Raw genomic sequence first — 16,610 nt, 5'->3', positions numbered from 1 at the left:
AATTAGAGGTGATTGGATACACTGATTGCCAATAACCTTGGAAATATAAAACTTGACATTCACCACCTAAGGTGGATATCAACATCCACCATCAAAGAATAGGGCCATCCTCCTGCACAGGGCAGAGAATTTGGTTGTGTTTGTTTCTGGTGTGTGTGTGTATATGTGTGTGGGGGAGGTGTGTATGGGGTGTGCGCATGTATGTTGTGTGTGTGTGTGTGTGTTTGGTTTGGTAAGGAAAGGAATCTTTTCTGAAGTATTAGGATTTGGGAGAAAAAAAATAAATCTTGTATTTCTTTTTGATGGATAAGGCAGTTCCAAAAAAAGAACTAGTCCTTCCTGAACCACTGTGTCCTAGAAATTGTGCCAGAAACATTATGCACATTATCTCATTTAATGATCTCTACCACCCTGGACTCTCATGGTCTCAATTTTACGGCTGAGTAAACAATCTTACGAAGACTATACAACCTGCTAGAGTCATGTGGTTGGTTAAAAGTGATCACAGGATTTGAACCTTGGGTCTCTGGCAGTCCAAAACCCTTGCTTACTAGAACATGGGGGTTACTATCTTTGTCTTCTATTTCAGTTACAGTTAAAGTTATACTTGGAAATATTGGGTGCTGTTATTTGGTATTTGGGCCTCATTCTCTTTTCTGCCAGTTAGTCATAAGACATCTTCTTTTTAAAAACATTGTGCAGAAATGACTTAGTTTCTGGCAATAGATCCTTGTTCCCAGGATTCACATTATCTTTCAGGTGAAGCAGCAGAACAAATTACAGGAATTAAGGAGCGTATTTTTATTATTATTATTATTATACTTTAAGTTCTAGGGTACATGTGCACAATGTGCAGGTTTGTTACCTGTGTGTACTTGTGCCATGTTGGTGTGCTGCACCCATCAACCCGTCAGCACCCATCAACTCATCATTTACATCAGGTATAACTCCCAATGCCATCCCTCCCCACTCCCCCCCTCCCCATAATAGGCCCCCGTGTGTGATGTTCCCCAAAGAGGATGCATATTAGAAATGGTGGAAGTAGCCAGACACTACTCCATCACTAACAGTAATGTATGAATTTGAAGAATTACTTTTGTGATCTGTTGCCTATTTGTGTGAAATATTGACCAGTATGTGAATTCCCTGGCAAATAGAGTAAGGATAAACATAGTGAGGTTTGACCTCACAGGGCAAAAACAGAAATGATGATTTAAAGTTCTAATAAAAATAAATCCACTTGAGCTAGATTCTCGAGAGAAAATTTATTTGATTGAGTGGAGACATAGCTGACAGAAGATCTTCTCCTGGCTCATGTTGTAATTTCTATTTCTGATTTTGACCCTTAGAATAACACATAAAAAAACTGGCAAAAGAGAAATGAAATTATACATTATAATTATACAGACAAATGGCATTTACAAAATGTTCACCTGCAGTGAAATTGTGTTTGAAAGTATCTAATAAGAAAGATAAATAAATAGAGCACTCCCCTATTTCCAGATCGCCTCTATATCAACATGATAACACAGTTTATTGGATGGTTCCATTATCAGAAATGAAATTGGGCCTTCAATGTCTTGCCTACTTGTTTTTGTGTTCTCAAAAAGGCAATCTTCTAAATGTGATTATGAAAGATAATTGCAACAATTGTCGCTTTGTGTGTGTAAATTCAGTTTTATCTGCGATTGAACCTACCAGTCACTGTTTAAGAATATCAACAGCTACCAAATAGAATCATTGCAGAGATTAAATGAGACAGTGTATGCAAAATGTGAAGTCAGAATTTGAATAAGTTAGTATCAGCACTCAGGAGTCTGAAAGAGCAGTTTAGGAACTGGTAACTGTCCCTACCTGGCTATTTTGCATCTTTATCTCAATTAGTGACATTATGTAACAGCAAAGGATTTAGGGATGTTTTGTAACCAAGAAAAATTACTTTATTTCTTTAAGCCTGTTTCCTCACTTATAAAGCACCTAGTTCCTAAGGCTGCTTTGAAGATTTTTAAAAAAGATAATACATATAAACAACTCAGAACAGTACCTGTTTATAAATGCTTAATAAATGTTAGGCACTGTTACCAAGATTGAGGATTTTCAAAGGCACCCGAAGAGATTCCCTTAAGTATGTCATCAGCTGTAGTCCCTGTGATTTAAGGCTAGCCTGGTTGCAGGTTCCAGATCCCTAGCATTAGGCTGGATGACATATGAGATCTACAATAGGTTTTTAAATCATGTATGTCCTTAGACATACTTTTAAAGAGGCAGGGTTGGAAAATGGACAGCACAGCCAATGCTACCATTCTTTTTCCTGTTCATGGCATCATCAACACTCTTTATGAGCCTGACCCACATCTTAGATCCCTGCTCAGCACATAGAGTACCCTGATGTGAGCAAATGAAAGGAAGCCAATGACGCTATTCCCATGGAAACTCATTCTGATGCTATTCTTCTGAATCACAGATCAGGGAGGAAAGTAAATTTTATAAGAGAAATGGAGTGAACATAGACAGAAAAATAAGTACAACAACAACAAAAATGGCTAATATTTCTTCAAGCATCTTCTAAGTTCTTTTCCTATCAGGAATAGAGATATATTCAGATTCTAGTGCCTGGCTCAAAATAACTGAAGGGTTCTTTTGTGCAACTGGGGAGAGAAAAAGGAGTAACGTGGAGAATGCCAACTTGCACTTTAACATGCAGGTAATAGTGGCCTTTATCAAGCTCCTGCCTTTATATTCCACTGGCCACTTTATTATCCTACATAAGAGGTCATCCCATGGAGTCACCTTCCTCATGTCTGTGCCCCTCTGGACTCTCGGTCTAAACCAGGCCAGTCTGAAGCTTTCTTTGAGATCCAGTTTGTCCATGTTTTCATAGTGTCTGTAGCTCCCTTCAAATTACTCTACATTTCTGAGGAGACTTGAGGGAAGAGCTGCCTCTTTTAAAAGGATACTAATATTGTTCGTCCAGTCTCCTCCTCATGTGAGTAATTTCCATATTATTTCTGGGACAAGACACTTATGTAGACATTCTGGGGTTAATCCTAGCATACTGTTACTAGCAAGCTTATTTATTTATTTTGTTTTTTTTTGGTGTCTGCTGAGGCCCTTATTTTATCACTGCCTTTTCAGCACACAGAATTGTTCAGGATGTTAAAGGATCATTCTAATTATAAACACACATTTTTCCCCCTTTCACGTATTACTTCAGTTTTAGTAGAATATGATACAGCTGTGAGAAATCAGTGCTTCATAGCAAAGTTTACTTTCACTTAAGATGGGATGGCAAGCAAATCTCTGCTTGCTTTCTCTTTATATGTGGAATAAAGAAAGAAAACTGTGTCATTTATTGCATACATAACAACATAAACATCATAATATTCCCTTAAGAAAATAACTTGCAGGTTACCTATCAATAAATAATTTGCCCATTTTACATTTACCATTTATTTTCCCTCTCATGCCTTTTTTTTTTTTTTTTTTTTTTGAGACGGGGTCTCACGTGTTGCCTAGGCTGGAGTGCAGTGGTGCATTCTCAGCTCACTGCTGCAGCCTCTGCCTCCTGGGTTCATGCAATTATCCTACCTCAGTCTCCCGAGTAGCTGAGATTATAGACATGCGCCACCACACCCAGCTAAATTTTGTATTTTTTAGTAGAGATTGGGTTTCACCATGTTGGTCAGGGCTGGTCTTGAACTCCTGACCGGAAGTGACCCACCCACCTCAGTCCCCCAAAGTGCTGGGATTATAGGCGTGAGTCATCACGCCTGGCCTCCTTTCTCGCTTTCATTCTCACTCCTGCTCTCGCTCTTGCCCTTGCTCTTCCTCCCTCTCCCTTTCACAGAAATGACAGGAGCAGAGAGAGAGGGAGAGAGAGAGACACACACAGAGAGAAGTCAAAGGCAGACTGATGGCTAACTGATGAAGGGATAGGAGAGATTAAAGCATGTAGACAATAGAAGCAGGGTCTATCCTAAAAGCAGCAGTAGGTGAAACAACTCATAAGATAAATGATATCACAGCCAGTTAGAATAAATAATAACTGGTTATTGAAAAATACGCTTCTTACAGTATCTACAAAACTGTAATTTTTAAAATAAAATAAAGTGAAACAATACTGGTCTTGGATGTTAAATAATAAATATTAGCCTGTTCCTACTTTATCTTTTACCTGACAATTTCAAAATTTAATCAGCTAGGCTAGAGTTTTGCAGTGTCTCATTAGTGGAGGCAAAAAGAAAATATTTCACTGAATAAGTAATTAACATCAAATGAGCTTCTTCTCTATAAATGTGATGAAATTACGGTAATTCCTTCTCAATAATTCCCTCAGACCCTCTCCTGGAGAGTTCCTACTCTTCAATCCTTTTGTGTCCCTTCCATTCCTTTAATTAGCCAATCTTAACCTTGTTACCAGCGACTAGATAAAGTCTAATTCAAACTATTTGTAAATTTAGAAACATCAAATAAAAGTAAATCTAAAGCATATCCCTGGAGACAGAGTTTCTGTCTATCTCTGAATCTTACTCTTCTGGTGGTATCAAGCTCACTTCCAGGAACTTCAGCCCTGAATTGACCTTGAAATTGATGATCCCTCACAAGAAAAGCCCATTTCAATTTCTCCAAAAAGGTCTCTACATTTCTCCCGTGATAAATTCTTCAGTTCCAATCCCATTCTCCTAACATTATTATGTGATATATAACTCTGATAGGAAAGCTTACCATGTTGTTGGCTGCTTTTCCCACATTATTGCCCTTTCTTATACTGTTTTGTTGTTGTTGTCTTGTTTTATTTGTTTGTTTGTTTGCCAGGAAACCTGTCTATACACTGCTAGGCTTCTCATAACAGATCCATGTCTCTGCATAATTTCATACAACAGTTTATATCACCCAACTTTGTATTTAATAGTAGGCCATCTCATGTTATTTACTAACATCGTATGTGAGAGCGTCTTTGTTTCCCTACCAGATAGTAAACCCAGCCACTCCCTCCATCCTCTGACTCAGCTTATGCATGCAATACAATGCATACTGATTACAGTATGTGGACACTTAAGGATTACAAACATTTTGTGTGTGTTGCCTAGTATATTAGCTGGAGGAAAAAGTATGGTAATACTTCTAATAGCTTTTCAAGAGTAGGTATGTGTGTATGAAACTTAATATTAAAATGTCCAACATGGGTAATCAGCAATAAAACACAAATTAAAATCATAATGAAATATTACCTCATGCCTGCTAGGGTGGCTATTATCAAAAAGATAAACAATAACAAGCGTTGATGAGGATATAGAGAAAAGAGAACCCTTGTACACTGTTGGTGAAAATGTAAGTTAATAGTCATTATAAAGAATGGTATGGAAGCTCCTCAGAAACCTAGAACAGAACTTCCATATGATCTAGCAATCCCACTTCTGGGTATACACCCAACAGAAATGAAACCAGTATATCAAAGAGATATCTGTACCCCATATTCATTGCAGCATTATGCACAATAGTCAGGGTATAAATCACCCTAACCATCTATTAAGAGATGAATGGATAAAGACAATTATTACACACACACACACACACACACACACACGCACACACACGATTATTACTCAGCCTTAAAAAAGAAATGAATTCTGTTATTTGTGACAACATGGATGAACCTGGAGGACATTATGCTGAGTGAAATATGCCAGGCATAGAATGATAAATACCACATAATCTCACTATATGTGGAATCTGAAAAAGTTGAATTTATAGAAGTGGAGTGGGGAATGGTGGTTGCTGAAGGCTGGGAGAGGGGACGGTAGAGAATGGAAAGATGTTGACCAAGGGCTACAAAATTTCAGTTAGACAGAAGGAATAAATTTTCAAGATCGTTGCACAGTATGCATGGTCACCATATTTCATAATAATATATTGCATATTTCAAAACTGCTAAAACAATAGATTTTAAATGTTCTCAGTATAAAAAAAGATAAGTATTTGAGGTGATGGGTATGTCAATTTGCTTGATACAATCATTCATAGTGTATACCTACATCTAAATATCCCATTGTACCCCATAAATATATACAATCATTATTTCTTCAATTAAAAATAAAAACTTAAATTAAAAAACAACTCCCTAAAATGTATGTATGTATATCTATATACACACATATATACACACACGTATACACAGACATATATATGACATATATATGTCATGTCACATATATATGACATATGTCTGTATATGTGTGTATATGTGTCATATATTGTATAGATGTCTGTGTATGTATATATGTAAACTTTCCTGTAGATATATTTGATATCTGTTGCCTTTTTATCCTACCCTAAGGCTTGTAATGCCACAGGTGTCATACAGCAGGCAGTCAACAGGTGTGTATGAGTGTTGCATTATCACAGAGTTTCTATGTTTTTGGTTTTTTGTCATTTTCCTCATAAGTACATGTTAGGTAGAATGACTGTCAACATAAATATACCCTTTCAGAATTGAGCTTCCTACCTTAAACTTAGTGAAATTTAAAGGTTTTATTTATTTTAGCATGTATAGCTCAAAGTTATAGAGAAATGTATGAAAGCACAATGTATAAATACATGCAAACTGTAGAGTACATGCAGTTTCTCTCCTGCAAGCACCCCTCTGAAATCTTTATGTCAGCAACAAGAAGCAATTTGGGAAGAAGAAAAGGAGTGAAAATTTCAGAATGTGACATCTGCCCCCCACCCAAAATATACCTTACCAATATACCTTACCGAGGGACAACTCTTCTTTACATAATAATTGTAGCTAACATATAGAGAACAAATGTATAAATGAGAAAAAAGAAAGACATATAGAAACCATCAATGTAATAATTCACTAAGAAAAGAATCAGAGGTTATTGCCAAAACACTGGGAGAGAGGAGTTGGGAAATATGATATTTACACTGGCTCAGAGATGACTACTGCTGCCAAAGCAGGAAAAGCATCTTTACAAAGAAATCAAGGGACCATCTTAGCTGAATGATCAATGTGGCATCATCAATAGCAGAGTACATGAACGTTTCTCTTCCTGGGAAGCAGTGGGAAGAACAGCGTGACGTCCCTGAGGAATAGCCTTGCTCTGACTCTTACCTGGATCTGATAATGGGGGAAAATTAGACAAACCAAGATTGAAGCCCATTCTATAAGATACGTGGCCTTTACCATTTAAAAATTTCAATATCATGAATGAAAAAGAAACATGACAAATCTACTCCAGACCACAGAGATTAACAAGCCATGATATAACTAACTGCAAAACAGGTACTTTACCTTCCCAAGCAAAAACTGAATGTCTGTGTCTCTAGGGAATAATGGGAGAAAACACATGCCCTATGCAGTTGCAGCACTGAAAGAAGAATCAGATACCTGATGTTTTATCAAAGAGATCTGGGTTGGGAATGGGGTGGTTATCTCAAGGACTCTGCTCTCTGCTCTCCAGACATCCTGCCTCTTTCTGGAACACAGCTGGCATGCACCTACCTCAGATCTCTTGCTTTTCCTCTGGACTATTCTTCAGGTAGGTATGAATCTCTCTTACCTCCTTCAGCCCTTTGCCCAAATCGCTTTCTCTGACTACCCTATTACATCTGTACCCTGTCTTCAGCCTATATGAGCATTCTTTGATTTTTTTTCTCCAGTATACTTTTTTCGCTAATATACTACATATTTTATTTCCTCATATTTATTTTTGTCTCCCTATGCCCAGAATGCAAACACTGTGATGACAGTGGATTTTGCCTTTTCACTATTTTTGAGTGCTTACTATATGCTAGCATCACCTTGCATGTGACATTCTCTGCCTACGTGGAATGTGTACTGACCCTCTCACTGCACGTTCAGTGCTGCATCACCTTTAATCTATAATGGCATACTTGAGACAGAATAATTCATGATGCCACAGAATAGTTCCAATGACAGAATAGTTCCGATGTCATGAATCGGTGGTGAAGGCCCAGTCCCATCAAGAGTTTATGAGAGGAGAGAGGATTCTTTTGCACAATTGGTGAGCTGCAGAGTGGACACTAAGTGTTCTCTTTTAGTGTCCTGGTCTGCGTGATCCTTCACAACCCCAAAAATAATTCCTAAAGAGCAAATATGACCTTAGAAACTTCTCTAGATCATGGTTCCTACAGAAATTGTCATAAATCTTCCAAGGTAGGCAAATCCAGTCTTCCCAACAGGAGTGTTACTTTCTCCTGCCTGATTGATTATGCTAAATGTAGACACACACACACACACACACACACACACACACACACACACACAATGCCAGAAACTAAAAATATAGGCCAAACCATTAAAAGTCATTGACAGTATAATTATTTTTCTAGAAGTATTTGCATAGAGGAGATGTGGTCTTCTTGATATATGATATTTATGGAAGATCTTGCTGAAAAATACAGAGAAAACCAAGATTAGACGTCGAAATATCTTCTGAATCTATCTACTTGCTGTAGCTACGAGATGAGAGAGCCCAGTCAATTCTCCAAGACTCAGGCAAGAATGACTGTTCACCCATGCATGGTTCCTGCTCTAGATGCTAGATTTGCTTTACATTTCAAATTATACTGCAGACATCTTTGTCAATAAGTCCTGTATTCTGAGGACTCTTTTCTTGGGGAACTCCTTTTGTATGGAGCCAAATATGCTTTCTTCCTCCATTTCTCTCACAAAAAAGAAGTCACTATCCCTTAAAAAATGACTGGTAAGGATTTAGTCTGCAACTTTAAAGTTTACTTGCCCAATAAGAATTGAGCCTCTCACTGCACACTGAGCACTGCATCACCCTTAATCTCTAATAACATATCTGAGACAGAATTAATGCATAATGCCATGATGATAGGATAGTTCTGAAGTCATGAATCAGTGGTGAACGCCTGGTCCCATCAAGTTTGCAAAAGAGAGGATTCCCTTGTGCAGTTGGTGATCCACAGAATGGACACTAAATACTTTCTTTACTCAAGCTAAAAGGACTGCAGAAGTTCTTGAATAAATCAGCTTCCAAAACTGAATATTCTGCTATTTAGATAGTAAAAACTCCTGGACAAATTCAACAGCCTATCCCCTTTCTCTTGCTTAGGTAAATCTAGCATCATGTATTCATTCTCTTCTGTTAGTTCCATGATAAACTGGGCATTTAGAATGCCACTTCCTGTCCCTCTCTTTCTTATTATACATAGACTCTCTAGTACTTGACACAACACATCAGCAAGATTCTGATGACCTCTGGTGGTCTCCCTCACTGCTTGAATGCACACACACAGACTGTCAAGCAATGCTAATAAATATTGATGAAGCCAGTGTAGTCCCAAGAGTGATGGTCCCAGGAGAGGGGAGGAATAAAAAGAGCCCACAGATAGCACTCAGAGGTGACATCAGCGAACCTTAAAGAAACACTTCCTACACATCACAGCTCTGAGGCAAACACTGAAACTAATGGAGTGTTTGGAAAGAGATGTGTATTTGCTGGGAGAGCAGGGTAAATGAGGTGTGAGACCAAGCAGGAGGGCTTTGCATGTTGCCTTTTTCTCCTACCTTTTTTGAGGCAAAGGGCTGGGAAGGAGGAAAACACAACCTCACAATCTTCCTTTTCTTATTTCTCATAAATCAACAGATAACGTTATATCTTTTTATCATATTAACATTATGTTTTAATGCACTCATATGGCATGGAATGACTCAGTCTAGCTAATTAACAAATACATTACCTCCCCCAGTTATCATTTGTGTGGTAAGAGCACATAACATTTACTCTACATTTTGCAAGAATACAATATATCATAATAAGCTTTAGTCATCCTCCTATACAATAGATCTCTTGTAATTTATTTTTCCTATGTAACTTTCATTACATATCCTTTGCCCAACATCACCTCATTCTCTATTATAGTCACCCCAGCCTATGTAGTAACCACCTTTCTCCTCTCTACTTCTATTTGGTCAACTTTTTTAGATTACATATTTGAGGGAGATCATGCACTATTTTTCCTTAAGTGCCTGGCTTATTTAACTTAGCATAGTGTCCTACAGGTTCATCCATGTTGTCACAAATGGCAGGATTTTATTCTTTTTATAGCGGAGGAGTATTCTATCATGTATACAGACCACATTTTCTTTACCTATTCACCCACCAGTGCACATGTAGGTTGATTCTGTATCTTGGCTATTGTGCATAGTGTTACAATAAATTCAGAAGTGCAGCTATCTCTTCTACATTCTGATTTGAATTCCTTTGGACATATGCCCAGTAGTGAAATTGCCAAAACGTATGGGTAGTTCTATTTTTAATTTTTTGAGGAACCACCATACTGTTCTTCATAATGGCTGTACTAATTTACATTCCCACCAGCAGTGTATATGCATTCTCTTTTCTCCACATCCTCGTCAGCACTTGTCATCTTTTGTCTTTTTTTATAATGGCCATTCTAACTTGGGCAAGATGATATTTCATTGTTGTTTTGATTGCATTTCCCTGATGATTGGTAATGTTGAACATTTTTTCATATACTTCTTGGCCATTTATATATCTTCTTTAGAGAAATGTCTATTCAGGTCTTTCCCATTTTAAAAATTATGTTATTTGTTATTGAGTCATTTGAGTTCTTTATATAATTTGGAAATTAACCCCTTGTCAGTTGTATTGTTTATAAATATTTTCTCCAACGCTGTTGGTTATCTTTTGGTTTTATTAATTGTTTCATTTAGCTCTGCAGAAGCTTTTTAGTTTAACATAATCCCATTTGTCTATTTTTGCTTTTGTTGCCTTTACTTTGGGGTCTTATCAAAAAAAAAAAAAAATCCTTGCCCAGACTTATGTCATTTCTGATATGTTTTTTTCTGTTAGTTTCGTAGTTTTGGATCTCACATTTAAGTATTTTAATTCATTTTGGGTTAGTTTTTGTATATGGTGAGAGATACGGATCTAATTTCATTATTCTGTATGTGAATATCGAGTTTTCTTAATGCCATTTATTGAAGAGACTTCTTTCTCACTTGTGTGTTCTTGGAATATTTGTCAAAAATCATCTCATAGTAAATGTGTGGATTTCTGGGCTCTCTCTTACATTCCATTGGTCTATATTTATCTATTTTTACTCTTGTGCTATTTCGGTGACTATAGCTTTGTTCTATAAGGTCACATACGGTGACAGCTCTAGTTTTGTTCTTTGTGCTCAAGATTTCTTTGGCTGTTTGGGATCTTTTGCTGTTCAAATGCAGGGAAGCTTCTTGGCTTCACTCAGGAAAGAATTAAGAGTGAGCTGGTGGAAGAAGAATGCAGCTTTATTGAGGCAGCAGCAATGTTACAGCTCTGTGACTATTTCTTGCAGAGCAGGGGTACTCCACAGGCAGTGTGCCTATGAGCACTTTGCAGTCATATTTATGCCCACTTTTAATGACATGCTAATTAAGGGGTGGGATATTCAGAAAAAGCTAGACAACAAGTTGTAACTTTCAGGTGTTGCTATGTCAAAAGAAGCAATAACTTCAGAGCATTGCCATGTCATTGGTGAACTGTGCTGGTGGGAGTGTCTTATGGTGATGGTCAGTGAGAGCAACCGGAGGTACTTTCATTGCCCCTTTCCAGCCTCAGCCTGCCTTCAGTCTGATCTGAAAGAGTCCTGTCTGCCTCTTACCTCAAATAGTTCAAAATACAAATTTTGGGATTGATTTTCTATTTTTGTGGAGAATGTCATTGGTATTTTGATAATAATTACATTGAAGCTGTAGATCACTTTGGGTAGTATGGACATTTAAAAATATTAATTATTTCATTCTGTGAACATGGGATATATTTCCATTTTTTTGTGTGTCTTCTTTTTGCAGAGGTTTCTGGAAACTTAAGTCAAGAGGATTAAAGCATAGATTGAATAACTTCTCTGGTTTGACAAATATTCACCCCCTACTCACTACCTCCTTTTCTGGTAATATCCTCTTGGTTTTTTACTGCTAACAACACATCTCTCACTCTCAAAATGTGTTGATATAGAGAGATGAGACAGACAGACTTGCCCCATCATCAGCTTCAAGAATTGACATGTGATGCAGGAATAGCCAGTCAGAGCATCACATCTGATTGGCTGAGGAACAGACATGTGACCCAACTCAAGACATCCTGAGTTAATGGGATTCTTTCATAGACCTTTATTAGAACCACTGAGAAACAGATCATCCATTTTGCTGGCTTAAAATGAATAATGAATAATCATATTGTAAAATGTCTGTCAGGTTACTGATATATTGGTTCATTCTCTGATTTTTTTCAAAATATTTGTGGAGCACCTATTATGTTTCAGGAATGGTTCTAGATACTAAAGGACATAGTAGAAGCTCAATAAACAGATCATTAGCATTATACTCATTGTCACCATTACCATCACATCACCACAAACACCATCAACATTTTTGTTCATTCTTTTTTTTTAAATTAATTCTTCCATTCAACATTATTTAAAAGCTTTAGGCCAGCATTCACACTTATTCACACTTAAGTAAGAGGAAGTCACTGTCTCTACATTTCAGGAACTTATAACTTTGAGGAAGAGACAAGCTGCTGTAAGAAACATAGAAATGAACCACCCTCTGGAATCCCCTCAAAGAGTAGCAAACAGCATAGTTGCAAGGTCAGTAAGCAGCCTCCAGCCTTTCAGCTCCTTCAGAGCCCTCTCTAGCTGCTAAGAGTCACTTGACACTTCCCTGATAAGGAAAGTGTCCGATGACTGGGCAAGGTGGGATATAAATGCCAAGTCATTTGACCCAACATGGGATAACTCTTCTCAGCAATATTTGCTCAAAAAAATCCTTGCCAAATGGAAAGAGATGTAAGAACCTGACTCGTAGCTTAATTTTTTCCTGTTATCAGTTTGGCTGTCTCTCTTTTCATAGTTATCATTCTTTAAAAATACCTGGCACCCCAAAGTCCATCTCAGCATGTGCCTGAAGAACATGTGTTCTGAAGAACACAACCTCAATATTAATTCAACTTGTTGCCAGAGAAAACAGGCAAAAACAATAGGCTTTCAGTGTAGATTAATCCTTACTCTGGCAATCAAACGCCACCACTGGGAGTAGATGAAGCACAGACAGCTCATGCAACAAAGTAGAAGATAAATTGTTACAATTTTTATGAATGGTGACTTGATGTATTGAACTGGTATACTGAAGAAAGAGGTCACACTGGTGTGCTCAGTGTCTCAGATATTTGAGATGTATGGAGGAAATGGTAGATATAATGAATTTGGATGACTCTTGCTAAGCAATATGAATGGTCTACAGAAAGATAATGAACAACCAAGGAACTAACAGCCAGAGGGCTTCTTTGGTTGGATTTAAAGAAGCTCTCATCTCCTGTATTGCATGGGCAAAGAAAGAAAAGGACCAAGATCAGGCCCTAATTTCATGGCTGAACTTAAATGACAGCTAAAATTCAACCAGAACAAGTTGGTATACTGCATTCAGGGGTTTGGTTGGAAACACTTGGGACCCAGATACATAGGATGGGAATACGTGGATAGGTGACCTTAAAGAGTTGGATTTTGCAGATTCTTCTGAATACTTCTGAACATGCAGAAATGGTGCACCTTTCTTTTTAAAAAGCTAGCATTCCTACTCTTCTGGAAGACAATCCAGAGGCCTCCCACAAGACATCTTGTGTCCCATCAGGACCCACTACCACCTCTAGGACTATAATTAGAGTAATGAAATCAAGATGATGACCAGCATTAAGATGAATTTAAGAAATCAGGATCAAGCTTCATTTTATCCTGACTACTGCTCCAGGGCTCTGAAACCACAGGGCCAGTGTCTTTTTTTTTTTTTTTTTTTTTTTTTCTTTTTCAATTTTAATTTTAGAGACTGAGTCTTGGTCACTCCGTCACCGTCTAGAGTACAGTGGTGCCATCATGGCTCACTGCAGCCTCAATCTCCTGGGCTCAAGTCATCATCCTACCTCACCCTCCTGAGCAACTGGGACCACAGGTGCATGCTACCATGCTCGGCTACTTTTTTATTTTTACTTTTTTGTAGAAATGAAGTCTATGTGGCACAGGCTGGCTCTGGGATTACAGGTGTGAACCATTGCACTCAGACCAGTGTCTTCTTATACAGTTAGTCCTAGCCAGGGGAGTTTGGTGGGGAAAGGGGGGTGTTGCATGTGTAACTGGATTGCTCTAAATAATCCAACAGCAAAAGAAAGGTAGGCATGACAGACCAAAGTCACAGCATACTCCAACAGGGGATACACTGAACTGAATACAGAGCTAAGTGTGCCCTGGCATGTTCTTATACCAGCGGAGTACACTGGGTCTGTATTATGAGGGGGCTTGAGCAAGGAGGTTGAAACATAAATTTAAATAAGGAAGCATATATTAAATTGGGAACATCTCTCCTAGATTTAAGATTTAACATCCTGGAAAGCCCCCAGTAAGTAATACATACTCACTAACAGAATGGCTTTTAGAAGCATAGAAAATACAACAGCCCAGGCAGAGTAAACTTGAAATGTTATACTTTTGGTGTCAGTTAGAGAAGGAAGGAAATCAAAGGCTTGGGAAAGTGGGTAGGTTGAAATGGATAAACTATTTCTAATAGCTTAGGTTCTAGGGTAAAGGCCAGACTATATACTATTTACCAAGACCATAAGAAATGGAGTGAGAGGGACACTGGCATACTGGAAGAGTTTAGTGGAGGTTCCCCTCTGTATGCCAGGAAAGACAATGATGTAGGTTGCTGTAAAACTCATCTCTCTGATAGCAACAGGGATGATAAGATGCCAATATAGTAAAATGAAGGTGATGTCACTTAACCATGGAAACCCAGAGAGTCACAACTATCATATGGACCACCAAATTTGGGTTGGATGCCAATGGAGTCTAACCTAGAGAAAGTTATGGAGATGCTTGATAAAACATGACATTCCTTGGGCAAAATAGTTTGGCAGTTGACAAGAGTACCCTTCAGGTTTACCAGCAGCAGAAGACATGAATAAACAAGGAAGAGGCTGAGAGTGGTTACCCCAGTGAACGATCTTAATTTCTTTTTTAGGTTTCAAACCCAAAACTTCATTGACTAAGAGGTGGCTGGATTTTCAGAAGGAATAATCTTTCAATAGTCTGTGAAGCGTACAGATTAATGATTTCTTCAGATCTTCCACAGAGGCACTTACTCTTTTGGGCATTTACTCTGGTGACCATATACAGGCACATGGGAATACCTAGATATTTCAGGACCATTGGATATAGGGTTAACATTATTACCCAGATAACTAAAGCATTATTACCCCCTTGACACCTCCACTCCATCTAATAAATGAAGTACTGAGCAAGGTCTGGCTTAGTCTACTGATTCCAGGGACTCACCCAGTTATCATTTCCCTGATATCATGCATACACATACCTTTCTCCAGTCTAGAATGTATGGAAACTTACCAACCCTAGCTCTGAAAAGCACCTTTCAAATCCGTGAGATAAAGTCAACTTTATGCCCAGGAAAGCAATAAAAGAATAGTCTGGATCTAAAAAGGCAAAACATGAATTAGAGTCTCAGGTATCTACTTTGTTGAGAAGCAGGCTGAAAACATGAGAATAAAGCAGAAACAAGATAAATATTGAGATGTGAAGGTATTTCATAATAGTCTATAAATTTAGACGTTTTGTTGTTTGTACATTTTGATGAATTTGCAGTTTTAGAACTTTTGAACTTGAGATAGAACTTTTTTATCTTTTAGCCATAGTAATTTCTTATATATTATTACAATGATTTTATACTTTCATTAATCCATGCATCATAAAGAATTTTATACCTATTCAAATCATTTTGCCTATTCCATAAAGCAAAACTGCTGTTTACTGCTGATTCCAAAGATAGACTTATGGTCAGTGTATACAGGAGCCATTGAAGTTAAAAAGCAGGATTTATACATGGAGCTGCTGTGGTTATCATCTCCCCTTTGGTATAATTACAATTACTGATATGGGTAGCGGAATGCTTCTGGATGTCTTAGTAGCCCTTGACTTTGCACAAGGATAGAAAAACCTGATATTGGGAGCCAACAATGTCCCCATTAGTGCACACTGGTTTTCTCATCCAGCCACGAGGAACCTGTGAAGTTGATCACTTCACCTCTTATCCCTTGACTTTTAGGCACAATTATTCCCTAAGCAGCCAAATGATGTTTGAAATCAGCAGATCAACGTACAGAGGAGGAATTTTAGGTCCTTTTAGGTATGGTCTAGTATGATCTTTCTGTCCCTATAAAGAACACTTGAATGCATGTACAGAATGCTCCAGAGAAACAGAAGAGACAATTAAAACACTTTATTAGTAAGTATGCAAATTCCTAAGAGAAATGAGCTTCCATGAAACTTTCACATCTGATGTTATTTTCTGAATATAGTAGTATAAGAAATAAATGATCCTGTTAAGTTGGAAGACTGGCCAGAATTTAAAGCAATAAGACCCAGAAGATCAAAATATATTGTATAATGAGAAGTGTGAACATGTAGTTCCATCCTCAAATAAAGCTTTTGGGACTGTAGAATTTCAGTTGTTCTATGAAATGGTGTGAGTCCTAACACCGAGGACCCAC

The sequence above is a fragment of the Rhinopithecus bieti genome, unplaced genomic scaffold (assembly GCF_001698545.2).
Source record: "Rhinopithecus bieti isolate Rb0 unplaced genomic scaffold, ASM169854v2 scaffold_13348, whole genome shotgun sequence".
In the NCBI taxonomy this organism is placed as follows: domain Eukaryota; kingdom Metazoa; phylum Chordata; class Mammalia; order Primates; family Cercopithecidae; genus Rhinopithecus; species Rhinopithecus bieti.
Note: the sequence above shows the minus strand (reverse complement) of the source record.